This window comes from Cryptomeria japonica, chromosome 10, assembly GCF_030272615.1.
Source record: "Cryptomeria japonica chromosome 10, Sugi_1.0, whole genome shotgun sequence".
NCBI classification, from domain to species: domain Eukaryota; kingdom Viridiplantae; phylum Streptophyta; class Pinopsida; order Cupressales; family Cupressaceae; genus Cryptomeria; species Cryptomeria japonica.
This window is the reverse complement of record NC_081414.1, coordinates 87,797,197-87,803,196: the sequence shown is the minus strand read 5'-3', so window position 1 is coordinate 87,803,196 and position 6,000 is coordinate 87,797,197. Positions and strand designations below refer to the sequence as shown.

The window sequence follows — 6,000 nt, the reverse complement described above, 5'->3', positions numbered from 1 at the left end:
AGAATAGAGGAAAATGGGACATTTCAAGCAAGGCTTATGGTTTGTATTTCTAATATAGTTTTTAATTAAGCTTTTCAATTATATTTTATTGTCTCATTATATGTGTATGCCTTCTAGATACCACATTTTTAGCATCACAGTAAGTTGTTGACTTGTGTAGACTTTGACAAGACTATTGCTTTCAAAACAATAAAGTGGAGACTAATCTTGATAAGGCATTTGAGAGTTTAAAGTTTAATTAAATTTCAAATAGATTTAAGATGATTAAGTCGAGAAAATTCTATAAGAGAAATTAATAAAAAGATTTTATAATTGATTAAATTTTGGAATTGATAGTTAAAATAAATGCCAAGGTGATGCCATGATTTTCTAACTTATTATCGCTATCAAATTTTTTCATAAATTAGCATTCACAAGTAACCAATTGAGTTAATTGGAATATAGGAAAACAAATATTTTAACTAAAATTTGTATGAAATATGTATGATGCAGGAGCATCCATTCAAGGCATTCAGGGTACCAAGGTGAAGAATGATACAAAGTCATCCAATGAAGCAAGGAGACCTATAAGGTCCTCACATGATTTAATAATGGCCATTAGAGCCAACCAAATTGGAAAAATGTAATAGGAAACCCAAAAGTTGAAAATTGCCAATATGTGCAAAATTGACAATTTTGGCCTAGAACTTGGTTTTTGGGTAGGAGATGAATTTTATGAGTAAAATAGGTTTGGAGGGTCATATAATGACCACAGGGACTGATTCCATGCATTGGATAAGCCATTTGAGCAAGTTGACAACTTTGTGTGACAACATGACAACTTTTTGTGCATTTTTTTTGTTGTCAAAAGTTGCAAAATTGCATTTTTGGTGGTTAGAGGGTAGTTATCCATTTGAATTCGGTTTGGGATGAGCCAAACACTATATAAACCTTGTAATAAATCCCTAAAAAGGGGAGAGAGGGGATTGGAGACCGAAATACAAGTTTTGATGCTTCAATAAACGTGAAATAACCTTGTTTTTCTGCATTTTATCACGTGGCAGTCTGAAACTCTTTAATTTTCCATGCATTTGTGAATTGATTTCTGTTCAAAATTGATTGGAGGTTGATCTATGATGTCTTAAATTCATTTTGATACCAATATTGATTGATTTGGTGTCCATTTGAATAAGTTATAAGCATTTTTCTATAACCGGTTAAAACCCAGATTTAGGGTAAGCAACAGGCTTGTAAATGTAATTTCTTTCATTTCATTGCATGTCTTGACCCCAAACTTGGCAAGGGGCTTGGGGAAGATGTATATTACCTTGTCAAACCATTGGTTTGAGGTTTTGTAGGGTTGACATCCTTGAAAGTTGCAGATTTGCAGGGTTATGCATGATGAAGATGCTTGGTAGGGTATTGGTTTGACCAATCTACCTTAAGGAGGGTACCTTTTTATGAAGGAAACCATCTAGGAAGGTCCTAGGGATGGTGTAGGGTCCATCAATTTGATGGTAAGGTGCCTGGAGGTCAGACATTGACCAAGCCCTAGTTTCCTAGGGTCTACATGCTCAAATTTGGGGCTTTCTATGTTGCAGGTGGTTTGAGTCTAATTCCTCTCATATTTAAGCATTTTATAACATATATTGCCACTGTCCAAGAGATGGAGTTCAGGGGTTAAGATTTGATGGGTGTTCCTTTGTTAAATGACCCACTTTTATGCCATTTTGCAGTCCAAAAGTTGTAGCAGCAGAGACATGGTCCAAAACAACCCCTATCAAGTTTCACATATGTTGAAGAAATTAAAAAAGGGTATCTGAAAAGCCAAACACTTTGTCCAGTTCTTTGGAAAAGTTTTGAGTTAGTTGCTCTAGAAGGTCGCTACAGGGCTATAAGAGGGGCAATTAGGCCTCTTTGGCAATTCTTGGTGTTTGAGTGCTCCTTTGGGTTTTAGGTCTCAAAGTCCACCAAGACCTGTTCAATTGCTTTGTGTAAGGTGTCATGAAGTGTCTTAACCATAGGTGAGTGCCTCGAGGTGTTTGAAATCCATTTTGTGTCTTTTATGCCATTTGATCTTATTTGGGGAAGGGCTTTGAAACCTTGTATTTCCCTTATATGCCTGATTGGTTTGAATCTCTCAGTCCACCACACTTACCTCTGCATCAATGTATCTTTTTAGATTGATTAGTAGCGGATCTTATTGGGGCCCCTATCCTTAATCATGAATATTTGTTCATGGGACCCATGTCCCTACAATCCATTTTGTTGGATTATCACTTTAACTAACACTACCAATGAGGGATACTTTTACAATTATATGCAAACTCACATTTCTCCTACAATTGCACTACTATAAAAATTGAATGCCTCTTCTCACCTTCTTCCTCATTATATAGTGTATTTGTTTCATCTTCTTTATCTTTGACTACTATAAGTTCATTACTTTCTCCCTTGATCTTCACCTATAAGATAACTACTTTTATTCCTCCTTACTTTTCAACATCATTACCCACATGTCTATTGCACGTAATCATTGGAGTAAACACTCTAGCATTTCCTACCAACATTAAGATATTCTTGGTAAATTGAACCTATGTCTCCAACATGAGAATCAAGTGATCCTATAAATTGGCTAGAACCTCTGACAATTTATATGAATTTTATTTTTTATTGGTAAGGGGCACTTTTTAAGGTGTCCAACACTATTGCTGGTCAAATCCACGAGCTCACCAGCCCAACGAAAGTACCAAGCTTGTGAGCATAACATCCCAATAGGGTTTTGAACCTTGGTGGTGATTTCACCAAGCAAGTGTTTTAGCCATTGAACAACATGGGTTATTAAACCATAATTTTAGAATTATTTAAATTAGATGAGAATGGTAGATAAGTGATAAATAATGCACTTACATATTAATAATTATATTTTTAAATTTTTTGTTTGAATGTTTTGATTAATTAAAGCGGGATAGGCCCAAAGCTTTACATATACACCCAACCAACCAAAAAACATAGAAGACCAAAACAAGCTAAAACCCGATAAATGACCAGGGCAAAATTACTAAACACAAAAACAAAAAATAAATAACATCCAACCACCTGCCGAAGACATGAAGGAATGGTATACTAAGTGGGGACATTATCATCTTGCCAATCATTACACAAAACTTTATACAAAAAAAAAAGATTTTTGATAAGCTCTTTCTCAGAGGACAGAGTAACTGAATCCAGAGTAGCATTGATAACAGAGGTGAGAGGGCGTGTCACTAAAATAGAAACAAGTTTAAGATATGAATGAGATTTTTTAAAATAGAGTTCATTGAAATAAAATTTAGATTAGTTATCAATCATGAGTAAAATCAATTAATAGAACTTGTGATGAACGAGTAAATAGGCACAAATTAACATAGCATTTCAAGGACATCAGGATGAAAAGGCTCCTCATTGAGGTACATGAGGTACATGGATGTGTTAAGGTTTTACAACACCATAAGCAACGGCCTCGTTAGGGTTTACTTTGTTGCATAGCTCTTCTTGCCCAAAATTTTGTCGAAGTAGTTCCTGCAGCTTTGTTATACGTGATGAACCTCCCACTAATACAATGTCGTCGATTTTATCGTTGCTCATGCGGGCATCCTCTACGCATTCTGTCACTATTACCATGCACTTCTCAAATAAGTCTGCGTTGAGCTCCTCGAACTTGGCTTTGCTAACCTTTATAAAAAAGTTGTGTCCCTTGTAGAGACAGTCGATGTCGATGACTGTGTCTTCCTGAGAGGACAGAATCCTCTTTGCTCTCTCGCATTCTGAACGAAGCCTTCAAAGTTCTTTGGCATTCGCACTCATATCCAACTTGTATTTTCTGTTGAACTTTTGAACACAGTACTTAAGCATTCTGTTATCAAAATCCTGACCTCCCAAGTGCATATCCCCTCTAACAGCCTTGACGATAATCTTACCCTTTTGAACAGAGATAACCGACACATCAAACGTTCCTGCACCCAAATCGAACACGAGAATTCTTCTTTCTCCAGTAAATACATCATGGAAGCCATATGTTATAGCTGCAGTCATTGGTTCGTTAATTACTCTCATGACATTGAGGCCTGCAATCATACTAGCATCCTTTGTGGCCCTCTTTTGCGCATCATTAAAATAAGCAGACACAGTAATAACCGCATTCTTCACCTTGCTCTTAAGACATTTTTCAGAAATGGTCTTCATTTTCATGAGCAACATGGAATATGAGATCTCTTCAGGTGAAAATAACTTATTTTCGCCTTTGTAAATGACTTGGATGAGAGGCTTATCATCCTTCCCTTGGATGATAACAAAAGGCAAGAATTTCATGTCGTCCTGCACACAAGAATAAAAAAATCGCCTTCCAATGAGTCGCTTGACATCAAAGACAGTGTTCAGAGGATTGGTTGAAATCTGTAACTTGGCATCATCGCCAATAAGTATCTGGGAGTTTGTAAAAGCAACCATGGAAGGAGTGGTTCTGTTTCCTTGCTCATTAACAATAATATCAGCCATGTTATGGTGCGGCTGCTATACAACAACACAACAGTAGCTTGTTCCCAGATCAATGCCAATGACCTGCTCTTGCTCCTTCACCTTTGCTTTCCCCTTTCCCTTTCCTTTGCCCTTTACCTTACCCTTTCCCTTTCCTTCCATGCTCTATGAGCTGCCTTCTCGTTCTCTGTTTTGAAACTGAAGAAAAACAAAACGAAGAAAGCCGATTTAAAGAGGTTAAAGAGTGTATTTGGAATATGGTGCTCATCCGTTTGATAGATCTTGTGTTTGTAAGGAAATAATTGAACCTATGTTGTCGATGCTTGATACGTCTTAAAACTTTTCTTAATTTATTCGCCATAGATTAAAGTCTATTTATGACTTGACCGCATGTGAATAAATAATGTTAAAGTAAATCGTTATATATTTGTTGGGATTCCTTTGATATATGCTTTACACTTCACTCCTAGCTAAATGACATTATTATTTTTTAATTTATTTTATCTTATTTTTAATTTTTTTATTAGATAAATTATAAAGATTACAAAGAAATTAAATCGTTATATATTTGTTGGGATTCCTTTGATATATGCTTTACACTTCACTCCTAGCTAAATGACATTATTATTTTTTAATTTATTTTATCTTATTTTTAATTTATTTTATTAGATAAATTATAAAGATTACAAAGAAATTAAATATCAGTCTAAAAATAAGATTGTATAAAAAAAAAAGCTCTTATAGATGCAGTTGAATTCAATCTATTTACTAAGTTAAGGGTCAATTCATAATGCAAACTTTAAATAAAGAAGCCCACGCATTCTCAATTTCTAAAAAAATTAGACTTATAAAGCAAATGTTTCCAATAAAGATTGACAAAGCAAAAGACAAGAATAACTATTATGAATAATTATTTAATTTTGTAAAAGTGAATTCAAAATTCTAGATAAACATAAGTTAAAGTTTGATTGGTTGAAGCTTTTATGTGGGGTTAAAGTTTCCTTCATTGGTCCATCATATGTGGGGTTGTGTGGGTAATGATGTTGGAAAGTAGGGAAGAATAAAAGTAGTTAGCTTACATATGAAGATTAAAAGAGAAAGTAATCAAGTTATTGCAGTGAAAGATCGAGAGGATGAAGCAAATGCCGCATGTAATGATGAAGAAGGTGAGAAGAAAGAAAAACATTCAAATTTTATAGTAATGTCATAGTAGAATGAATATGAATTTGAATATAATTGGAATGCTATCCCTCATTGATAGAGTGTTAGTTAAAGTGATAACCCTACAAAATGGATTGTATGGAACATGAGTCCTTATAATCCCATTAACTTAATTTGATTGCGTGTGAATGTTAATATATAAAATTTATTGATAAATGATAGAAAAATGGAAAATCAGAGCTTAACTTCACATCTATTTAACTATTGTACTTTCATTCCATTTCTAACAAAAACACTTAAAAAAGTAGTAACCAGTGCCTAACATGTGTTAAGGAAAACATTAAC

The 6,000-nt window shown here is 34.4% G+C and overlaps 1 pseudogene; it reads right to left on the bottom strand.

The window, feature by feature from the left end:
* Positions 1 to 3,371: 3,371 nt before the first annotated feature.
* On the bottom strand, positions 3,372 to 4,752 carry LOC131031543 (heat shock 70 kDa protein 18-like; annotated as a pseudogene).
* Between the last annotated feature and the right edge of the window lie 1,248 nt (positions 4,753 to 6,000).